Consider the following 24,373-nt stretch of genomic DNA (forward strand, 5'->3'; position numbering starts at 1 on the left):
AGAGCGTCAGCCCAGGCGCCAGCCCCTTCCGGCGTCAGAGGAAAGTGATGAGGAGGGGTGTACCTGTAGTCTGTTGGGGGAGGGTATTGTGTGCTTACTAAGCCGACCCTAAGATCCAGGGACTGGGGAAGAAGGGTTTGGGTCAAAACCACTACCTCCTACCCCAAAATCTCACGTTTCATAGCCAGAACTCAGAGTCCCCAGTCTGTAGTAATCGAAGACTTTTAATTTATTCACTGGTAAAATCACAAAATGACTCCTGTATCTGAGCTGGAAACGGTCTTACCAGTCATCCCAACCAACTGCACCATTTTATAGCTGGTCCCAAGAGATGTCCTGACTTCTCTGAGGTTACTTATATTGAGGTAAATTTCACTTGCTTTCGATTCAGCAAACATTTCTTTGGCTGATGGTGTTAAGTTTCTAAACTCAAGAAAAGAGATGGAGAGGATAATTTTTGCTCTGTCTCATTAAGGTGTTGTGTGGATCAAATAATATGATGTATGAAAACGTTTTGTAAATTCTATAGTGCAGTGCCAATGTGAGAGGTTATTTTTTAATAAAAACAGGAATCTGCCTTACTAAGCACCAGATGTGCCTTCAAGCTCTACTTAATCCATGCTCTGTCCTGTTGGCTTCGGCCTTGGAGTGGAGCAGACACCACGTTTCATTTGCTTCAAACTTTGCTTGGCCATTTCACTTCACGTGTCTACTTTCTGCCCCTCATCTAGCCCTCTCCTACCAGGCACTGGGTCCCAGCTAAGAAAGGTTTCCTGCACTGTGCTCTTTGGCTATCATCAAGACCAGAGTTCCTCAATGGTGACACTCCTGACATTTTGGACTGCAGGATTCTTTGTAGTGTGGGCTGTTCTGTGCACTGTAGAATATTGAGCAGCATTCCTTGCCTCTACCCAGTCACATCCTCCACCTCCCCATTGTCTCTGCCCATTGTGAAATATCCCCTGAGCAGGGTGGGGGGCAAGGGACACAAAACCATCTCCCACTGAGAACCACTGATCTAACTTCTTGCTCCTGAAAGTGTGAACCTGGACCAGCAGCATCACCATCACCGAGGAGCTTGTGAAAAGTGCAGATTCCCAGGCCCTGCCCCAGACCTGACAAGTCAGACCTGCATTTTAACAGGATGCCCAGAGCCATGCCCACATCCAGTCCTCATGTCTTCAGTTGCTTCTTGTAGCAATGGCTCTCTGACTTCAGTGTGCCTCAGAATCCCCTGGGATACTTGTTAAATAGGCAGATGGCCCCCTCCAATTCAGCTTCAAGAGGACAGAGGAGGGCTCAGGAATCTGCCTTTGGAACAAGGGTCCAGGTTATTTTGCTTCCAGAGGCCTTTCCACCACACTCTGAGCAACATGGTCAGAGCTTCTTACACACATTAAACATGTACACTCAAATGCAAATAACTCCACTGTGAACCTGGATTTTGGCAATGTAACCCCACACTGGCCTTTTCCAAAGTGGGGGCAGGGGTGTGGTGGTAGTGCGTTGTGGTGCAAATTATCCTCCTGAGGAACACGGCTTTGCTATCTCACTGGCCTCTCAAGTTTAACATGCTCTAAATCTTAAAATTTAGCTCCTATCCTCTTTTTTTTAACTCCAAATCTGCCCGCACCACTAAGTCTTGACCACTTCAGTTAAGTGTCACAACCATGCATCTGAATATTCAAGCCAGAAACTTAGGTGTCGGCCATCATGTCTCTTTTTTTTTTTTTATCATGTCTCTCTTAATAGGCATTCCCACACACAGTCTATCAGCAAGGCATGCCAAGTCTCCCTCTATGTCCATGACTCTGTGCAGGCCATTGTCATCTGTCACCTCTATGACAGTCTCCTATGTGGCCTCGCTGCCTCCACTTATGCTCTTTCGAATCGACTGTTTACACAAGAGTAAGAGGGATCTCAATATGACATTTGATCATGTTACTCCCTTGCTTCATATCCTTCAATGCATTTAGAATAAAATCCAAACTTTCAACCACAGACTTCAAATTCCTGCATAATGTGGCCTCTGCCTGTCTCTCCAACCTCATTTTCTACCTCTCCCTTCCAGCTCATCATGCTCCACACGCTGAGGATTTCTTTCTTTTCCTTGAACATGCCCTACTTCTTCCCACCTTGGGGCCTTGGCACACACTGTTCTCTTGGCCTGATATGCTCTTGATTACCCATTTCTGGTCTGCCTGGGTCCTTCTCAACTTTGAAGCCTCAGTTCAAATGTTATCTCCTCAGAGCGGGTCTTTCTGACCACTCTAGCTAGAGAATGACCCCTCATCATTCTTTTCTTTAACTGTTTCTTCGCCACAAGTATGAGTTTGTCGGCATCCTTGTTTCTTCTCTGTCAGCCTCACTACAATGTGAGTTGCATGAAAGCGGATGTAGGCGTGTCTTACTGACCATTGTGTACTCAGTGCAATATATGTAAAAAACACAAGTGCTAATGCAATGAACCAGACGAGTATATGAGGACATGTCCCTACTCTCAGAGAAACTCCGGTTTCATCTAACTTGAAACTATGGCACATTTTCTACAAGAGAAGTTAAATCACTGGCCAAGGGAGGGAAGTAAATAGGAAAGCTGAGAAAGATTTCAATAAGGGGATGAGAGTTGAGCAGGGATTCAAAGTAGGATTTTGGATGAGAAGGGCAGAGATGGGAGAGAGACAAAAGGGCATTTTGGACTGAGGCAACAGCTTAAGCAAAGGTACGGACGTGAGTGCAATGTACAATGTGTTGGAGGAATGGAGAATGGTTTTGTATGAATGAAGTGCAAAGGATACCAATTTCTTGTAAATGGACATTTATTTCCAGGTTTTTACTATCACAAACAATGCTTCAGTGAATAGGTCTATACACATCTCTCTTGAATACTTGTGTTAAATTTTATTTACATAAACTCTTAAGAGTGAAATTATTGGGATAAAAGGTCTGTGCAATGGAGTGAGAAGGGAGTGGAAGGAGGGTGGAAAGGGACAAGTAAAGGTAAGAGGCAGGGGAAGAGGGATCTGGAGTGGCAGGAGAGGGGCTCAGGGGTTGGAGAGAGTGGTAGTGGGGTCAGCAGTACAAGGGAGCAGGAGAGGAAGAAAGAGAGGGCAATAAAGAGTAGGGAGATGGAAGGGGAGAAATGGTGGTACTTGCAGGATAGGAAAAAAAGGGTTGAGGAGGAAGCAGGGGAATGAGAGATGGAGGGTATAAGGGAAGCAGACAGGTGTGGTGAGGGTAAGAGAAGATGAAGGGTAAGAAAGAGTAGGGGATAGCGGTGAGGTACAGGAGAGGTGGAAGAGGGGCTGTGAAGAGGAGAGGCAAGAAAGAAGGAGTAAGAAAGAGGGTTTAAGAGCCAGCATGGGAATATGGAAGGTGAATAAGATGGGAGCAGAGGAGAACCGAGATAAGAAAGAGGGATAAGAGAGCAGAAGGATACGGGGAAGAAAGAAAGAAAAGACAAAAAGAAACCTGTAATGCTAAGGGCCCCAGGACCTCAGAGACCCCCCTCCATCCTGTGGGCCCCAGAGTTCCAAGAGAAATCTCTCTGTCCACAGCCTCTTCCCCAATCTCTACGGACTGGACCCAGAGTCTACCTCCACCCTCACCCTGGACTGTGTGGAACAGCCCAGTCCTCCACCACTGGGGTTTAGAGGCCCCCTCGGGATTCTCCCTGCGCGATTCTGGTTCAATATTCCTGCTCCCAGGTGAGGAGGTTGCAGTGGAGGGTCAGCCCTCCTCCCAGGCAACTGCAATTAGCTTAACGGCAGGCACTGGTGGCTGGCACTCCCCGTCTCTGCCCTAAGAGAGAGGGAGGGAGTTGAGGGAGGTGAGGCAGGAAGAGGGGTGGCCTGATTGTGGGAGGGAGGCCTTTCTCCTTAGTTAGATGACCCTCCCTCAAGCCCCACCCCCCAGAGTCACCATGGCAACAAGTGGGTGAGCAGATTGCCTGAGGAAGACACCAGGCCTGTGGGTGGCAAGGCAGGAACCGGCAAGGAACTAGTGAGGGGAATGGAGGAAGAAGGGGCTGAGAGGCAATCCAGTTCCTTGGCTCAGCAGATGGCCAGCTGAGGTCACTGCACTGGTCCACATGCTTTAAGAGGGGCTGGGGTCCTTCTCAGATGAAAAGTCTGGCTTTCAGGACGACCACCTGGACAGCAAGCCTGCCTTAGTCTCTGCAGCCCTCTTCCTTAGACAGGCTTAAGTCACTTGCCTCATCTCATCAGTGTTAGGACTGAGCCAGAGGGGATTGTGTTACTTGGGCAGCTGCAGGGGTCCTGGGCATTCATCCACAAGGAAGGGGCAGAGCTCAGAGAGCCAGGTTCGAGACTTGTAGGGCTGGCTGGAGACGGGGCATGCAGGGCAAAGGAAGAAATGTCTCAGAACCAGACAGCAGTCAGTTGGGAGACCCTTGGAGATCTTTTGCTTGTTTCTCAATTCTGGCTGCATATTAGAATCACTCAGTCTTTTAAAAATGCTCCTGCTTGGCTTACATCGCACTCCAGACCAAGCAGTTAGAATCCTTGTGGGTGGAACCTACACATCTAGAGTTTTTCAAAACAGCTCAGGTAATTTTAATATGCAGAGATCTTAGCCTCACTTTATTTTATAACTGAGGGAACTGAGGCTCAGAAAAGGGGGGAAGGACTTGTCTACAGTCACACTAAATAGTGGCAGAGAGAGGAACTTGAAACCCAGTTTCTCGATTCCAACTCCAGGGTTCTTCCTACTGGACCATCCTATCAGTGACTGCATTCTAAACTCAGGACACAGGTGTGTGGGGAGGGGAGGACAGCTGAGGAGAACCAGGACTGCTCTGGGCTTTTCTTCAAACTCCAGCTCTGGCAGGAAAGGCTTCTTTATCACGCCCTGTGCACTGTGCTTAAGCATCCTGGACCTTTGAAGTAGCAGCAGACAATGGGTGGGGTGGAAGCTTTGACCTGGCAGTGCCCTCTTTTCCCTACAGAAGCCCCTTCCCCACGTCCAGCAGGCTGCTGCTGGGCTCACTCAAGTTCTGGCAGATACAGCCAAGTTGCTATGGGAACTGGGAGGGGAAGGAAGCAGGGAGTAACTAGAGGGAACACCAATTAACCCAAAAAGGAAGCTGAGAAGGCTATCCCACCCCTCCTCCCGGCTGGGCTGTTAAACCACTCTTGAAATGGGAGCGGGTAAGATGAGAGGGATCCCCACCCATCCTGGGCTCTGCAGCTGCTAGTTTAGGGGGGAGCAGGAGGACCTAAAGAGCCTTAACTTCCTGCTCCCTGGCGTGCAGCCCTGGCCCAGGCATTCTCATTCTTATGCTCTTCTGGGAAGAAGCAGGTGACTTGTCCAGGCCCCCACGGTGCTGCAGGAATGCACACGAGTGTGTGTATACATACACAGCCCACAGCCAAGACTTGGGGCCAGAAGGTTTAAGAAGAGGAGGCCACCCTGGACTCCTTGTTTTGGGGGCCAGAAAACCTCCAGAAAGGAGAGCTTCAGTTCCTGCCAACCAGAAAGTCGGCAGTTTCCTTCTTGGATTCCAACTTGCTTTCCTCCCTAGGGCCAGTTTTCCCATCCAAATACTCCCAATAGACCTTCTCTTCATCGTTGCTTGTTGTCCTAACGCACCCCTGGGACACTTGGCCAGGAGCTGCAGCTGCAGAGACTGTACAGGCAGAGTGGTAGTCTGGGCTGGGCTTGGGGATGAAACCCACTGTCCACAGCAAACAGTAAACACCCTGCCCCTAGATTTTACCTAAGGGGAAACTGAGGCCGAGAAAAGGGATTTGTTTCAGCCAACTCAGAAACATGCAAGAAATCAACTATTAATATAAAGCCAGGACTAGAAGGGAGTTACTCTGATGACTAACCCGATGTCTCTTCGCACTGAGTCCACACCTAGCATTGTGTGAAGGACCTCCGTGGGTAGGTCTGAAAAGAGCCACATGCCCCTATTCCTGATTCTGGGCTTTCAAAGAGTTGGATCAGAACAGGGTAAGGTTAAAGTCAATCTCTCCAACCCAGGGAGGGAGATAATGGACATAATTCTGGGAGTAGTTCTTTGGGACTGGCAAAGTCAGACTGAGATTAGAGGCATTACAGCGCAAATGCAGGTGGGTGACATGGCTTTACTTAAGTGGCTGTAAAAATAAGCAATAGCTTTCCTGCTGCTGAGAATGAGCAGTCATGAGTCAGAGTGGCCTGGCCTGGCCTGGAGGAAAGTCAGGGTAGATAGCTGGAGAGGTATATATGAACCCAGAGCCAGTGTAGTTCCAGAGGGCCAGTCGCCTCCAAGTCCCTTAGGCCACCTGCTCCAAGACCAGGGGCAGCCTGGTCGGTGCAGAAGTGGTGTCCCTGGTGCAAGAGCAGCTCTCCGAAGGAGCCTAGAGGACCCGTATCAATCAGGTGAGCAAGGAGGCAGGTTCATGACCATGCAGGAATGGAAAGGACTGTGACAACCATAACCCCACCTCCCTATCTGCTGTTGGAAGTTCCACCCCAACATCACTGCCACATCTTATCCAGCTACTGACTGTAAACCTCTTGTCATAGCACACATTCTCCTAGGGAAGCCCGTATCTTCAGACAACTCTCACAATTAAAGAATTCTTTCTCCTTTTGAGCTGACATAATGCCTCTCTGTGGCATTACTCATGGCTCCTACTAGCTCTTCTGGGGCCATAAACTTCCTGTCTCCATGCCAGCCCTGCAGGAGGTATTTGTAAACTTCCTTGAATCAGATCAGGTCTTCCAATTCATTTTTTTCCTGCAATGATCACGTTTGAACACGTTTGAGTGCCTGGCACTGTGCTGGAGAACTAAAGATGATAGAGATAGGGAAGACAAGATTGCTATCTTTAAGGAGCAGGAGAGATAACCCTGTGTATCAATCATTAGAAGTCACTGTAATAAGTAGTATGTACTTGGTACAAGTGATCCCATAAAGGGAGGAAGGATCAACTGTGTTTTGAGGGGTGAAGCATAGGAAAATATCTCCATATGGGAGAGGCTAGAGTTGGGGCTTAGAAAAAATGAGTTGAAGTTCACTGGATAGAATATGGCAGGAATAAGTGCACTTAAAGCAAAGGAATAAGCAGGTATAAAGGCCTGGGGGTTTGAAATACTGCCAGGTTCAGACACTGTTGGTAGTTCAGCATAGTTAGAGGATACGAAGGGGGCCATGATGGGAGATCAGGCTGCAGAGGAAGGCCATGGCCATAATATCATAATATATTATGATATGTTCTGGATGCCAGGCTTCATCCTATAGGCAACAGAGAACCTTTCGTGAGTTTTAAATAACTGCTTTTTAAAACTGCTTATCACTTCTATGACTAACTTTTTAGATTTATGTTCTGAAAATGTGGATGATGGATTATAGGCATCAAGACTGGAGGTAGAGAGATCAGCTAGGAGACTATTGCAACAATCTGAGTGAGAGACGATGGGGGCCTCAACTGAAGCAGTAGCAGCAGAGTTAAAAATGGAGAGAAGGGGATGCATATGAGAAGAGGTAAATTAGGGATATGGGGATTGAGGGTGAGGGAGGGGGTCAAGATGACTACCAGGTTTCTTGTTTGCGTGGCAGGATGAATAGTAGTTTCATTAAGGAAGGGAAAGCAGGAGGAGAAGTAGATTTGGGGGTCAAGAAGATGAATTCAGTTTTTGGTCATGCTGACTTTGAAGTACAGGTCAATATATACTAGGCAAGGTATAATGTCAAGGAGACAGTTGGACATAATGGTCTGCATTCTGAAGGAGGGTCTGGGCTAGAGATAAAGGTTTGGGAGTTACCAATGGTTAAGGAGTTAATCACTAGGAACATAGTAGGACTATACTTTCCCACACCTTTTGAAATCAGCTGTGGCCATAAGACTTTGGCCAATGAAATGTGAGTTGAAGTGACCTGGATCACTTCTGGGGAGAAGCTTTAAGAAGCTGGAATATGATTTGCCACATTCTCTTCCCTCTGCTGCTGACTGTGGAAGTGATGTTGAAATGGATCTTTTACTAGCCTAGGTCTCTTGGTGACTATCATGAACAGATGCTCCGTGATGACCTGTTTTGGACATGTATTATGAGCAAGAAATAACTGTTGTGATAAGCCTCTGATATTTGGGAATTCCCTGGTGGCTCAGACGGTAAAAGCATCTGCCTGCAATGCGGGAGACCTGGGTTCGATCCCTGGGTCAGGAAGATCCCCTGGAGAAGGAAATGGCAACCCACTCCAGTACTCTTGCCTGGAAAATTCCATGAATGGAGGAGCCTGGTGGGCTACAGTCCATGGGGTCACAGAGTCGGACACAGAGTCACAGAGTCGACTGAGCTACTTCACTTTCTTTCTTTCTTTCACAGCACAACCTAGCTCACTCTGACCTATAAAGCAATGGTGGAAGCCAAAGAAGTAGAGGATGTTGCCTAGGGAGAATGAACACATACAGAAAAGGACCAACAGCGCAGCCCTGGAAAACATTAACATTTGGGGGTAGGTAGGAGAAGGGAGTGTGATGAAGACGAGGGAGTGGTTAAAGAGCTTGGAGAAGAAACAGAAGAGCGGCATTCTGTAAATTAGGGAAGAAAGTTCCAAAGAGTAAGAGTGGTCAGCAGATGAGGACACGCTGGCAGTTTCATCATGGTGAGAACAGTTTCAGTGGAGCAGTGGGGACAGAAACCAATTTAAAAGGGAATGTGAGGGGAAAAAAATGGAGAGAGCTATGTGTACACTACTTTTCCAAGAAGCCAAACTAGTTTTTCAACTATTTTGGGGGATGTAGTTTCCATTTCTGTTTTATCCTGGTTGTTCCTATTCAGACAAATTCCTATTTTTTTCTTTTTTTTAAACAGATTAACTTTATTAAGTTACCACTTCAGTCCTTACATTGATTTGTTTACAAAAATATCAGTTTGAAATACATTATTGAAAGTGAATTCACACAATAAATAGAAAATAAGGATGCATAGTGCTGTAGACATATCAACCAACTTATCTTCATTTATTGTCCATTGCTATAGACAAAATTTGACACTGATTCAGCATTATTAAAATAGCAGTCAAAGGACTGGGGAGAGGGTTGCAAACAAAGACAAAAGTAGCTTAAAACTCTGGACCACTCAACAAAAAATTATTTATCTGGAAGCTAAGCTCAGTTTAACATTGAATTATCTACACTACCCATAGGAACAATTTAAAAATAAGAAAAGTGCCAGGGAACCTTCATTAACAATATTTTTAAGTCAAAGTTTTACTTTGTCTGATGACTACTCAATATCCTAAGCCATGAGGCAGGCCCTAAAACAGTAAGTTATAAATAGTCTGAATTTAATAATTTAAACATGATATGGTTAATATTATACACACTTCATGAGTATCTCAACCAGCCTCTTCAGGTGACATGATAATTAAAAGGTTTAAATTTACAGTTTTGATTTCTGTTCAGAAGAGTGATGTCAGTATTCTAGCAACAGTGATGACACCCCATTATTATAAATATGCTAATATACATATTAGTCTGAATTAAACTTGATTAAATTCTACATACACGTGGTTTCATATTTCAAGTGCAAATTTTCAAAGGTACAAGTTTATAATCAAAGCTGGGTTTGACAAATGCTTTCTGACTTCCCTGGTGGCTCAGACGTTAAAGTGTCTGCCTACAATGTGGGAGACCTGGGTTCGATCCCTGGGCTGGAAAGATCCCCTGGAGAAGGAAATGGCAACCCACTCCAGTACTCTTGTCTGGAAAAATCCCTTGGACAGAGGAGCCTGGTGGGCTAGAGTCCATGGGGTTGCAAAGAGTCGGACACAACTGAGCGACTTCACTTTCTTTCACTTTTTCTGACTTCTAAAAGCAAATGATGAAAGCACTTTCTAAAAGTAAATAAACTAGTTGCAAGTAGGTGACCACTTTGTTTTCCTCTTTATGTGCGATGAACTTCATGAAGCATTAATTCCTGAAGTATATTTGTTTCTGGACCATACACTTACACGCTCTTCTTTCAAAGGCAGACACCATCTGCTTTACAACTTCATTGAAAAACCATGTGGCAAGCTGTGGTAGAAGTTTGCAAAATTCAAGAGAAATTGAAAAAATCCAAAGTAGAAGTTCTTGGGTAGCCAGGAAGACCTGGGCTAAAATGCCAAACAGTCTCCAAACGATTGAAGAGCTTCCCATCAGCACAGTATGCCTTTACCAAATGTGGTTACACTAAGGTTACTACTGATATATAGTGCTCCACTGCAGGTAGAAACCCAATTTCTAATCATGTTTTGCAGTATTCAGATCTCCTTGATATTACATCTGTTTTTTTGCACCAAGGAGCAAAATGCTTGTAATCCTCCATTCCTAATACTACATCATACATTTCCTGCATAGAACATCCTATAATTCTCCTCTCTGAATATTTTTTTCTTCTGTTTATTAATGGTGCAGTGATTCTGAAGAAAGTTCTTGCATATATCTCCTTAGGCAAAACTGAAGAGTGTAGTGGAAGAGTTCTGCTCATCAGTATACTGTGCTGGAGCCGGGGCTCTGGCTGCTACAGCCAACTTTGGACAACATCCCAAAACCACCGTTTTCAGGGCCCTCTGACTGGTCCAAGCTGCCATGCCATCATCATCTTCTGACAAGTTCCTATTTTTCCATGTCCCTTGCAACTGAATGCAATCCCTAGACAGAGTTTATCAACAGAGTCAAGTAGAAATATCAGCCTTCCAATCCTAGAAGCTCTGTTTCTGTTAATACAGTCTAAGAACACATTTTCTCTCTGGGAGACTATATTGTATTCTTCTGATAATTTAGTGGAGATGGAGGGAGGAAGTTCTGCCTAGAGTGTGGGATCAAAGACATAGCTTAGATCAAAGTCCCTGGAAGGCGCTCAAGCCTTCTGGTGAGATATCTGAATAAATTATTAACATTCTTGGGACTGTAGGCTCCCTGAGGACAGGGGTTGTATCTTACATATCTGTGTATTTCCCTCAGGACTTCACAAGGAACTAGGTGTACAGAAGAGATGCTTGCTAAGTGCTTGAAATCCAACCGCTTAAAAGCCAAGCCTCCAGCAACTAGTCCAGACTGGAGGAAGGTGGAGATCTCCAAGAAAAGGATGGAAGTAATGGTTATGTAATGTGTCACATGAATTTTACAGCTTTGATGGAGAAATTGGGAATGCATTAGCAAAAAAAAAAAAAAAAAGAAAGAAAACTAAGCAAATAGGGGGAAAAAAGAGGCAATTATTAACTCCAGGAAAACAAGTTGGCCAAGGAAGAAAATATAATCACAGTATTCTACATGACTCAGCTATGAACAATATTTATAATCCTAATAATATAAATATGGAATACTGTTAAAATCAGAAATTATGATATGACAATATTGGATATATGAGAGGAGTGTGCATATGGTGCTGCTGGTAGTAAGACAACTAAATACCCCTCTATAAAGTGAAAGTGAAGTCACTCAGTCATGTCCAACTCTTTGCGACCCCATGGACTGTAGCCTATCAGGCTCCTTAAAGTCAGTACATATTTAAATCAGAAAAAAATCAAGAAATAATAGCATACTATTTAGAGATGTGGAGGTACATATCACAAGAAACAGCTAAGAAGTTTAGAAATATTTGACTCTGAAGAATGAGGCTTAGGGTTGGAACAGAGGGCTTCTGCTTTAATTATAAGCATTGAGATTGCTATTTATTATTTAAAAGATATTATATTATATATAATTTAAAAGACAGATAGATGCTACAAGGATATATATGTATATATGTGATAGATATACATATGTATATATGTATATGTGTGTATCTTCACGTGCACAAAGATATTTCAAACAGAAAAGTCAAAAAATAGCAGCAGTATTGGCACATCATAAAAAATGTGACAATAAATATCAAAAGAAAAAGCTAAGGTCTATACTGAAGATTCAGTATATATGTGTAGCTAATATGTCTTTTAAAATTATGAATATATATTACTTTGATAAAATGAAAATAAAATAAGAATATAAACTAATGCAGCCATGAACTTCAAAAACAACAAAACAAAGTCCCCAACACTTGACCTGATCAACCTTACCAGACTCAGCCCCCAAACCCCAGGTCCTAGTGTCTAGTCATGGATCATCTATTCCATCACCACTGTCTGGGCCATGGGCTTGGGCCAGGTTAACAGGCCAATGAAATTAATGAGTGGTCCCATAGCCAAAGAGAAGAACTAGTGTGAGAGGAGGGGAACTTTGGTGGCCTCTGTACCCAAGCAGTGCAGGCTACCCACCCACAGAAATGGTGCCACTGTGACACTGACAACCATAGCTTCATTTGAGCTGCACACAAATGTGCTGGGCATGAAATCCCATTGCCCACTCACAGGCATGCCTGTCTGCCACACGTTGCTAATCCTGGGCTCAGGCTCAGGCAGGTATCTTCAGTTTCCTGCAGGGATCATTCTGAAACCAGCTCCTTGCCGTTACCTTACTTCCATCCTCAAACACAGAACCTTGCTAAACAGACGACAGGCTGGGGAGAACAGAGACCCAATGAAAGGACCTGTCAGTTGTGCTTGGTCTCTGAGGGTGAGGTAAATAAAGGCTTTGGAGTCTTTCCACCTCTGGCTCTTCCCTCTCCTACCTGAGCATGTCTCTGTGTTCTCACTCACTAGAATCTCTCCAGTTGCCTTCTGGCTCCTAACTTTCCACCTCCACACTGAACACGTCACCTCCTGCTCCCAAATTACCTTTTCCTCCTCCTAAGGGAAAGTGTTGTTGATCTCAATTGAGTATTAAGCAGTCATTTAGATTAAATACATCCAATTAAAGTGAGAATAATAATAGCTACCATTTATTAAGTGCTTCAGAGAAGGCAATGGCACCCCACTCCAGTACTCTTGCCTAGAAAATCCCATGGATGGAGGAGCCTGGTAGGCTGCAGTCCATGGGGTCGCTAAGAGTCAGACACGACTGAGAAACTTCACTTTCACTTTTCACTTTCATGCATTGGAGAAGGAAATGGCAACCCACTCCAGTGTTCTTGCCTGGAGAATCCCAAGGATGCGGGAGCCTGGTGGGCTGCCGTCTATGGGGTCGCACAGAGTCGGACACGACTGAAGTGACTTAGCAGCAGCAGCAGCAGCATTAAGTGCTTACTATATGCCAGGCTCTGTTCTAAGCAACTGACATTTATTAACTCATTGAATCCTCACAACCACCTCCTGAGATGGAGACATATTTACAGGTGAGAACAGGAAGGACCAGAATTTAAACAGCTCATCCAAGGCCACACAGGCAATAACAATAATGGTGGCTACCATTTCTTGAGCACCTTCCATTTCATAGGCACTGTGTTCTTGAGAGATTAGCATGTTATATGTTATTGAAACCTCACAATGACCCTATTTCTTAGTTTTGAATTCAAAGAAAGTGAGGTTCCAAGAGAGATGAAAGGTCTCAACAACTGTTTTATGTAGTAGACAGATTTTGAGCCAGAATTTGAAGTCAGGTTTACCTGGACTTCAGTGCCCAAGCTCTTATATATAATATTGTCTCTTGGATGGTCCCTCCATTTCACTATGACCATTGAAGTAATTAGCTTGTTACTCAAATCTTTTTGATGGAATTTCAGGTCAAGTTGGGCAGAGATTTCTAGGACTGGATGGGAGAGTGATTTTCTAAAATCTGTGTATTCAGCTCATTCCTGATATAAGTTTTCTTTGTAAGGAGGTGTGGGGTGAAGAACATTCAAGTATGAGGGGCTACAAAAGACCATTTCCATTCCTCCATCAAAGCACTCCCTTTCCTCTTTTCTCTAAATGTATGCATGTGTGCAAGCACAGACACACACACACACCTTGGGAGTGTTGAAAAGAGGCAACTGTTCCTGCTTTAGCAACTGGTGATGGGAAGGCAGCTGTCTCCTTGTAGAAAGGTCTTCTTGTCTTTGGACATGAGGTTTCCTGTCCTAGGTCTTACCATGTAGGGGCTCCTGGAACTGCCTTGCTCTAGAAGGCTCCAAAACCAGAGTTAATTCCTTTAGAAAGGTTTCAGGGCAGCCACACACTCTACCTAATTGTTCTTTCTTCCCAGTTTGCTCTGTAAATATTCTTCATCGAAAAGCCTTTGCTCTGGTCAGGTAGTTAGCCAGAGCTGGGTTCTGCCACTAAGTGGCTGTATGAACTTAGACAAGTCATCTGTAAGGAGGGAGAGACTCAGTCACTAATTTGCTATGTGGCTATAAGCAAAGTACTCTCTCTCTCTCTGAGCCTCAATTTGTATCCAAGAAGATGGTCCCTAGGGAGGCAGCATGTATAGGGAGAAGACAGGGTCAAACATCTTTAACCTCAAACAGTCCTGTGGGCAAAGGTCAGGTCTGCTCTCACTAGTTATGAAACCTCACACAAGTTACTTAAATTCCCTGATCTATACTTTCCTCATCTACAAAATGGGAGATAGTAAGAGCATATATCCTCAACCTTTCTGCAAATGATGTCTGTAAATCAACTAGCACAAAGATTTACCTGTAGTAAAATCACACTAGTACAGATCGGGTAGTACCATTGCCTTCTGGTAACTAAATTCCTGGATTTGACCTGAATTCAAATTCCAGGTCCAACACTTACTAGCTGGATGACCTTGAGCTAGTTACCTAACTCCTCTGAGCCAGTCTTCTAAGTAAAACAGGGATAAATATATAGGCACAAGACAGATGTAAGAATTAAGTGAGATAAAGTATATAAAAGTGCCTGGGATAGTTCCTTTCCTTCCAATGCACCCCTTTCAGCTCCAAGAGTCAAATAATAAATGAAAAAATACTGCCATAAATGTAATCAGAAAAAACTCATTAATACACATAAAAGAGTACATACAAATCAATAATAAAAACATAAGACATAAATAGACAATTCACAATGCAAGCAATACAAATGGCCCATAAATAAGAAAAACAAATGTTTGACCTAAGGAATGCAAATTACAACCAATGATATACCATTTTTAGCTCCAAATTAATATAGTTTTTAAAAATATGATACTCAATACTGGACAAGAGTGGTAAATTAGTCTCACATTTGTGCCAAGGGTTTAAATTAGAATCACCCTTCTGGAAATAAATTTGGTAAGAAAGAAATTTGTATGCCACAAGCTTGAAAAAGGTCAATACTCTTTGATTCTGTAAGACTCATCCCGGAAGTTCATTCTGCAGAATTAATGTATATGCTTTCACGTGTATGCAAAACAAGGGAAAGAATCATTTTGTGTACAAATGCTAATGTAAGCTCAGAAAGAGGGATGGAAGGATACACACCAAATTGTTAACATCAGTGGCCTCAGGGCAGTAGGATTGGGAGAGGAGGGAACAGAAAGATTATTAAATATTTTTTTATAAACCTCTGTATTGTTAGATTTGGTACAATGAAGGTGCATTATTTTGTGATTTAAGAAACTTAGCAAAGTACAGAAATAAGAAAAAATGATTGAGGTAGAAAATTTATTAGAAAAAGAAAATTGTAGATGTGACAAAGACTTATGGACAAAGTTATCCATCACAGCATTATTTATAAAAGTTGAAGGTAAATACCTAATAATAGGGAACTAGGTAAATAAATTGCACTAAATTCATGTGATGGAATATTATATGCTCATCAAGAATGATGTTTGTGGGAATTCCCTGGTCGTCCAGTGGTTGGGACTCCGTGCTTTCACTGCCGAGGGCCCAGGTTCGATCCCTGATAGGGGAACTAATCCCAGAGGCCATGTGGTGCAACCAAAAAAAGAAAAGAATGTGGTTTGTGAATATTTAATTACATGGAAAGATACTCAGTATAACTTTAGCAATAAGTTAGAAAAAGTAGAGTAAAAAACCTAGATGATTTCAACTATGTAAAAAATGTATAGTCACATCAATTAGGATGGCTACTATCAAAATAAAAGAAAGGAAAAGAGTAAGTGTTGATGAGGATGTGGAGAAACTGGAACCCCGTGCATTGCTCATAAGAATGTCAAATGGTGCAGCACTGTAGAAAGCAAGATGGAGGCTCCTCAAAAAGTTAAATATAGAATTACCACGTAATGCAGCAAGTCTAGGTATACAACCAAGAGAACTGAAAGCATGGGTTCAAATAGATATTTGTATACCAATGTTCATAACAACATTACTCACAATAGCCAAAAGATGGAAGGAAATGAAAATATAGGTCCACACACTAACTTGTCCATGAACATTCATAGCAGTTTTATTCATAATTGTCCCAAAGTGGAAACAACCCAAATGTCCATAGAGATGAATGAATTTTTAAAATGTGGTATATCCAGACAGTGGAATATTATTCAACCATAAAAAGAATGAAGTACTGATACATGCCACCACGTGGATGAACCTTGAAAATGTTATGTTAAATGAAATACGCCAGACACAAAGGACAAAAAGTATATATGATTCCACTTAAATGAATTATCTAGAATAGTCAAATTTATAGAGATGGGAAGAAGAATAGAAGTTACCAGGGGCTGGGGGAGGAGGAATGGAGAGTTATTGTTTAATGGGTAAAGACTTTCTATTTAGGAGAATAAAGACATTTTAGAAATGTATAGTGGAGGTGGTTGTACAACATTGCAAGTATACTTTAATGCCACTGAACTGTACACCTAAACATGGTTAGAATGGTAAATTTGATGTTATGTATATTTTACTACAGTAAAAAACTATGCCAAAAAAAGACATATTGGGAGGAAATACACTAACATTAAGAACATCTCAAGGACCCTTTTCAAACTGTTATATTTCTATTTTCCAAAATATTTCAAAGATAATTTTTTTGGTAATTGAGAAAAAAAGTTTGTTTTTTTTTTTTCTGTTAAGATTCTGAGTCTATAATAGTTCTGAAGGATTAACCTGGTTGGAAGTTTTAGTTGAGTTCAACACTAAGCAGATATGCTCACCTTCCACAGATCAGCCAGGTAGACATGCTATCTGCTGGAAACCAAATACAGAGACAGGGAACAACAGTAACACCCACGACTGCCACATGTCCTTCTCCAGGCAGAGCTTGGTGAGTTTGCACTTCCTTCTACCTCTAAGAGAAGTTCAGCCATCCTAGGCCAGGGCTCACCAAAACCCTGGCATGGGAACTGTGTGTCCAAAGCCCAGAGGCTCTTGGGTAACAAGGTCTCATCATTTTCTCTCCCAGCAAAGGCTGGGCAGGGCTCAGGCCTGCTTAGGGGGATGTACTCCTCTCATGCTCTGGTTGATCCTTCTAGCAGATTTGGATTGAGAATATGGTAGATACCTCCCCTCCAGGCAAGAGGAATCCAGCTCCTCCCATCCCCTTGGAAGAGCCTTTAGAAATAGAAGGGAGCAAACACCTCCCTTTCTCATCCTCTGTCACAATCCCAAGAGGATACCAGTGATTATCACTGGGGCTCAAGGACGAGAGACTGGGGTACTGAACAAAGACGGTGCTGGTAGGTCCCCACTTTGGATCTGAGCCACTCCAGGGGCTCCCTACAAGTTGGCAGTAGGTGTTGCTGGATCCCCTTGCACTTGGTCAGCTTCTCACTCCAGTCTCTCAATAGTCAGCTGGGCATTGCCTCTGACAGCTGGAGGGAGTTTATTAAGCATTTCTTTGTACATGTGTGACTGGGGAAACAATGGACAGACCTGGGTTTGTGTGGCAGTCTTCCCACCTTTTAGCTATGTGACCTGGATGGGTCCCTTTCTGTCAATAAACCTCAGTTGTCACATTTGTAAAAAGGGGATTATAAGAGTACCTGCCTGCTAGGATGACTGTCAGAATTAACTGAGTTCATGGACACACATAAAGCCCCTGGCATCTCCCAGGCACTTGAAAGCTGGCAGTTTTCTTTTCCCCTTTCTCTTTCTTCTTTGGTGCCAGCCTGCCTTTGCCTTCTGGCCCAGAGACTTGTGGTTCAGGTTCCAGCTCCTTTTTCCAGAGTCCATTCAAACAGGAGCTTTGGCCCTGGCAGCACCTGTTACTCCATAGTAACTTTTTCCTTCCCCAGGGCCAGCTGCAATTCACCTGGTACCCTTGCTCTCCCCCTCAGCACCTGTCTGGCTCAAAAATTCAGGCTCTTCTGAACCCCCTTACACGCCCAGGAAGAAAAGTCTGGTCCAGCATCACTGCACACACCCTGGTTTGCACCCCTGTAACCACAGGAATAACACATCTGTCCCAAGAGGCCTCCTGGGTCAGCATCAGAGAATGGTGCTCCTGGAGGCCCACAATTGTCTACCCCAGCCTCAGAAGCTGCCTCTGGCTTTCCAACAAACACCTGCAGCTGGAATCCACATGTGGCTGAGATGTGAGCTGGGGGCAGGGAGGGGCAGGTCTGACTCCCAGGGCACAAGGGCGCACAACAGGTAAACAGCCTCACAGGGTGGGAACATAAAAGACTGCCCTGAGGGAGAAGTTTTTCTAGGGCAAACTCCCACCCTCGAGTCTAAGGTGTCCTACAGATGCACCCACACACTGAAGGGTGGATATGCCCTTTCCCTGAGACACTGATGCTGCAGGAGGAGACCAACACACACCACCTGGCTTAGAAGCACCCTCCTGTGCTTGTGATGTGTTTGGAGATCCTTAGCCCTCCTTTAGTCTAAGCCCCACCGGCACCCACTGTCTTCCCTTTCCTCACCCTTCCCTCCACTGTGTTCGGCAGACTCTTCCAGCCAGACCAAGAGATGGGTGGGAGGCTGCTGGGCTCCCTTCCTCCACCTAATTCCCCCCACCCCCACCTTCAGGAGATACCAGTGTATCCTTCCTGGAGGTTCCCGTTGCTATGGTGACTATAGTAGTCAGGCACCAGCCTGTGGGAAGGATGGGAAGTTGCCATGAAGAGGACTGTGTGTCTGTGTGTCTAAGCATGTGTGCACATGTCCACCCTGAGTGGGGAGGAGAGAAGGCAGGAAGGAGAAAAAGAGCAGCGAGGGAGAGAGAGGACAGGAGAAGAGGGGACCAGAAGATCAAAGGGGGCAGGAAGAGGGATGCGGATCAGAGAGGCAAACAGTGAGTGGGGTGTGAGGGATGCGAGGGGTGAGGGGGCATGGAGGTGACAAGGGCAAGAGGTATAGTGCTTAGGGGATGAGGCCAGAAGAGGATCACAGTGGGGCAGGGTAAAGGTTGGGGGAGTGTGAGAGACAAGGGGAATGGAGCAGGATGGGAGATGGGAGAGGGCTGGCTGTTAGAAGGGAGCAGTGAAGGGCGAGGGGGGAAAGGAAGGGGTGGGAGCAGGTGGGGGTAACTGTGGGGAGAAGTGGGGACTAGAGGAGTGTAGGTGTGGGGATAAGAAATAGAGAGTGAGGTGCACGTGTGGTTTGGGAAGGGTCTAGGGTGACCTTCTGCTTCTCCGGTGGCTCAGACGGTAAAGAATCTGCCTGCAATGTAGGAGACTGGGATTTGATCTCTGGGGTCAGAAACATCCCCTGGAGAAGGGAATGGCTACCCACTCCAGTATTCTTGCCTGGAGAATTCCATGGGCAGAGGAGCCTGGGGGATACAGTCCATGGGGTCACAAAGAGTTGGATACGACTGAGCGACTAACATAGGGTGACCTTCTAACAGAAGGTTGGGAAAATTGTGCAGTCCTTGGAGTATGGATAGGGGATGTTGGTGGTGGGTCAGAATTCGGGGGATTGTGTGGATTGGAGTGGGGGGGGGTCAGGATAGGGGTGAAGGGGTTCAGAGTGGTGTGGGTAGCATAAGGCCACTTTCCCATTCTCACATTTGCGCTCCTACATCCTGTCCGAGCTACAAACACTGCCTTTTCCCTATCGCTGGCCCTTCCCAGAAGCCCAGTGCTCATGTCTGTGGCCAATGAACTTCCACGGATGTGGATGCCCCTCCTCGAAGCTTTGCCATGGTTCCTAGGAGCCTGCTTCTTGACTGACCCCCCCTTTCTTCCTCCACCCTCCACATGTGAACAGGTTCTTTGCCTGTAAGAACCCTGGGTCAGGGAGGCTGACTGTGGGGCACTGTTCCCTGCCTGCAAGCTTGGGTGACAACAGGGACCACTTGCCAACTTGGGGCTCCTGCCCTTAGCCCAGTGCCCTGAGCTTCCTGCTCGCAGCACCAGCGTTAGCCTGGGAGTCCTGATTGGCAGGAAAGCTGTGGCAGGTGGGAGGAAAGAGGAAGGCAGTGAGGCAGAAACAGCTGCCAGCCGGAGTGGAGGAAGAACAGGGCCCCTAGAGTAAGGGCAGAAGGCAAGGTGCTGGCTCTGGCAGCCCCTACCCCTGCTTGTGGGTGTTAGGCCTCCTTCCTGGCCCTCTCTATTCAATCCTGCTGCTGAGGGAGCAGCCTCTGTTCACGAGCCTGAGCTCTGAGCTGACACAGACCTCAGAGGTGGCTGGTCCAACCTGCCCTATAATCTGGAGTCAGTCATCTCCACAGCATTTCCTCTAGGGGTCTGCCTGAATCAGCCTAGACCTTTCCCCTGGGAGAAGGAACTCACCTCCTCTCAAGGCACTCTGTTTCTTCTTCAGAAGGAAAAAACTGTTAACTGAACAACTCTGACGTGCCAGGTCTACGTACTGTGCAGATTTCTCGTTAATAATGAGCTCACAGGGCCATTCTGATGAATTAGCTCCATTTTACAGATGAGAAAAGTGAGGATGAGAGAGCTGAGTCCCTAGCTCAAGGTCACGTGGGTAATACATAAAAGAGCTGAGTTTGAGCCTAGGACTCTCTAACCATGAAGTCCCCTTGGGGTTAAGCAGGACATGCCTCTTCTTTGGCACCCCGACAACTCTTCGGAGGTCTGAAGTCAGAGACCACACCCTACTGAGTCTCCTCTTCTCCTGGTGAAACAGCTCCTTCAACTATATCCAGGAGAACTTGGGTTTTAGCCTCCTCCTACCTGCTCAGTGTGAGACCCAGAACCAAATATACAATCTGCCAGGTGGGTGCAGGTCAGTCTAGAGGAAAACAGAACTACTGCATCCTTCCCTGGCCCTATGGCTAGTGAGAGCTGAGCACTGGCCTTCTCTTGGGCTTCTATCTCCTCCTGGATCAGAGCTATGAGAGAAGAGGTCAGGGTTTTGTTCCCATCTTCACCACTGTCCCCATTAGACTATACTGAATTTAGACTAGGGAAGGGGCAGGGGTGAAGGAAGAGGCAATCAGAACCAGGCAGGGCCTGGCAGGGTTGGGAGATGGAGAGGGTTGCGGGAGTGAGGAGGTGGTCCAGTAACTGTAGGCAGGGCCAGGAGGGCCAAGCAGAGCGGGAGGCAAAGGCTGAGGGGGTACCTGCACAGGGAGTTAAGGGAGGGGTGGAGAGTGGCCCTGGGGGTTGGGAGAGGCCAGGGTGGGGATGGGCATCAACCTAAGTTATCATCGCCCTGCTGTGCGAGAGGAAGTCAGTCGCACATTAAGGAAATGTCGCAGCTGGTACTAAATTGGGAGGTGTCACAGGAAGCAGTGAGGACAGGTATGATGTGTGGGGCCCTGTGTGGCCCAAAACAGGGGCAGACACTGCAAAGGGAGAGAACAGGGTTTCTGGGGCTGCCCGGGAAAGATCTGAGATACTCGGGACAGGCCCCTGGGGACGGGGGGGGGGGGGGTGTCACCTGGCCCTGGAGCAAAATCTCCAGGTTTGGTTTCCAGCAGCAGAAGAGGCCTCCTCACCCTGGCCTGGGGCTGTGGGCTTTCCACCCTGGAGAAGCTTGGAGGACGGGGCATTGTCTCCAAGGGGTCCCATTTGGGGGAGGGGCTGGGCAGGACGGCTTGAAGCTGTAGGCCAGACTAGGGATCTGCAAAAAAGGTCTGGGATAGAGATGGGCACTGGGGTGAAGTGAGAGAGGCTGCAGGAAGGAGGGGAGCAGGGCTGTCTTTTCCCGTAGGGCCTGTAATACAGCTGGAATTGAGAGGCCTGTGGGTGTAGGCCTCAGCGGAGGGAGAGCACATCCTCGGAGAGGGTGGGAAAGACAGGAAGAAAGCCGTGGAGCTTGCACTGCCCTTCTCCCAGCACAGCAGGCAGCAAGAGAGCAGGCGGAGTTCACTTGAGAGGGGGAGAGAGAGAGAGAGTGAGAGAGCGAAAACGACAAGGAGACAAAGGAGAGCAGGGAGGACCCAGGCCACTGTGGACCAGATAAGACACCACGGCCAAAGCATGGGCTTAGCACCAACACCATGAGGGTTAGAGGCCTGGTACTCCTGCTCGTTAGCCAAGTGGCGTTGGGGTAAACTGCTTGAGCCTGCACCTCAGTTTCCCCATCTGTAAAATGGAGCTAATGATGCTGGTATTACCAGCCTCCCCAGGCAGTTGTGATCTCATAATATATGTGAGAGAGGATAAAAACCCTAAGCAGGACATCACCATTAGATGTTTTATTATTCTTACAAAATATTATCAGCTACCTCTTCCCACTTCAATTTCACAAAAGTCTCAGGATGTGGGCACAGCCAGGGTTATTATGCTTGTTTTATGAATGAGAAAACAAAAGCTTAGAGAAGTGAAGTGATGTGCCCAAGGTCACACTACGAACAAGTGGTAGAGATAATCAGGCCTCCTGAATCCAAGAGACCAGTTGCTTTTCTCCATCAAGCTGCCTGGTAAAAATAATCAATGGGAGGGGTTATTATTTAGTGCCTCATCAGACAGAGTTTGAAGCCAACTGTGACCTGGAGAAAAAGAAAATCCCGTGGGAAAGTTGTGGCATGGTCTCTCTTTTATCCTGCAGATTGTGGGAAAGAAAATGCCAGGGCCGTGGGGTCAGAGTGAAGACCACAAAAAGACAGACATCCTTTATTCCACTTGCTAGTGGGCTGCATCCTTCTGTTTGTGCTGAGTGTGTGTATCTGTGGCTGACATCAAGGGTGTACGTCTATCCCTATGTGACAAAATGTGTCCTTTTTTCATGTGACGGTACTTCTGCCTGTGTGTCTCTGAGATGCTGGGGAGATGTGCATGTGTATGACACCATGTCTGATTCAGTGGCACTGTTTGTGGGTGTGCCGACCTCTCTCCATCTCGGTGTGACTTTGCCTGGGGTGGCGGTGGTGCTGTTTGGCAGTGTGTGCATGTCTATCTGTCTGTACACCTTTAAGAAGTGGAATATCTCATTTGGTAGTGTGAGTGAGGCAGTGAGTCAGCTGAGGCTGAGGGAGGCGGGAGGGAGACTGCTAGGTTACGAGAACAGGAAAAAGGAGAACAAGAAAGTGAAGTCAGGAGCAAGGAGCTACCCCTTTCCTCCCCAACCCCCTGCTCAAATCCCTAAGGAGCCCACCATGAGCTTGGAACCCGGCAGAAGGCCACGCTGTCACGGTGGATGGAAAGGGGCACTTTCCGCCCCTCCCCAAAGCCTCAGAGGGAGACAAGCTAGGCTGGGAGGTAACCATCTTCCTCTCAGCCCCCAGTTCTAGGATGGGTGAGGCCAGCACCCCACCTGGCCTCCTCTTCACTTGACCCTTTGACCTTGCTGTTCCTTTTCCTTTCAAAGGCAGGCCACCTGGCAGGCTGCACGAACAAAGGAGTAGCACCACGTCCCAAACGTTTACAGCCCCCACACACTCACTGTCCAGAATGACCCTGCTCAGGGTCAAGAAGTTTCTCAACACTCAGCTCTGCCCCAGGCAGGTGCATTCTGCAGCAGCCTCGCCTCTCCTCTCTCTGGATGCCTGTCCCCAACAGCTTAGAAAGCCAGCTTTTCCTCCACTGCCACCCCAGCGTGCTGGGAAGGCACCTGAGACTTGTAATGCACCAGCCTCCAGTGACCCTCTCACAAGCTGCTGTGCCGGGCTCCCGGCTCCCAGCTCATTCTCTTGTCGGGGGAGAGGAGCTAGCAGCTTCCTTTCTTGGGAGAAAACAGGCACCCTGGGGCTCCACTTGCCTAGGCTCTGACCAGCCACCTCAGGTCATATAAGGTCAGCAGTGTGCTGTGTCCCACGACCAAACGCCCCTCCCCTCACCCACTGGCAGGGGCTGAAGAGTGAGGGTTAAATGGCAAATATTCTTCCCCCCACCTTTGGCCTTCCCCTTGTAGCAGCCAGTCCCAGGACTTTCCATTCCAGCCCAGGAAAGGAAAGGGGCATCGCTGGCTAAGGATGGGGGCTGGGGGAGCCAGAGCCCTCTTTCCACCCCTTTGCTGACTTGCCCCCCCGCCCCTCCCTCCGGAACCCTTCCCGCCTCATGCGGGGGACGGGATGCAAGAAAGCCCTTGTCCGATGGTGCCCAAACCCAGAATCAATAGAAGTTAGCCAGGTGGTTACCTGACCTAAATCCCTGAGACCCCTTCTCCGCGGAGGGTCCCACAGTAGCACTACCCGTGGCCCACTGATAACGGTGGGGGTGATGGGAGGCGGTCGGGTGGGTACAGGGGGAAACCTTTTTTCTCCCGGTTCCACCGCCACCGTTCCCGCCGCCAAAGCGGCAGCCTTTGTGGCCGCGGACGCCAG

At 46.6% G+C, this 24,373-nt stretch overlaps 1 protein-coding gene and 1 pseudogene across 1 annotated transcript in view; both read right to left on the bottom strand.

Moving 5' to 3' along the window:
* NALF2 (NALCN channel auxiliary factor 2) overlaps window positions 1–24,373 on the bottom strand; it is a 29,658-nt gene that overhangs the window by 3,413 nt on the left and 1,872 nt on the right. The window lies entirely within an intron of this gene.
* Window positions 1–24,373, bottom strand: LOC133243223 (coenzyme Q-binding protein COQ10 homolog B, mitochondrial-like; annotated as a pseudogene).

The sequence above is a fragment of the Bos javanicus genome, chromosome X, assembly GCF_032452875.1.
Source record: "Bos javanicus breed banteng chromosome X, ARS-OSU_banteng_1.0, whole genome shotgun sequence".
Classification (NCBI taxonomy): Eukaryota; Metazoa; Chordata; class Mammalia; order Artiodactyla; family Bovidae; genus Bos; species Bos javanicus.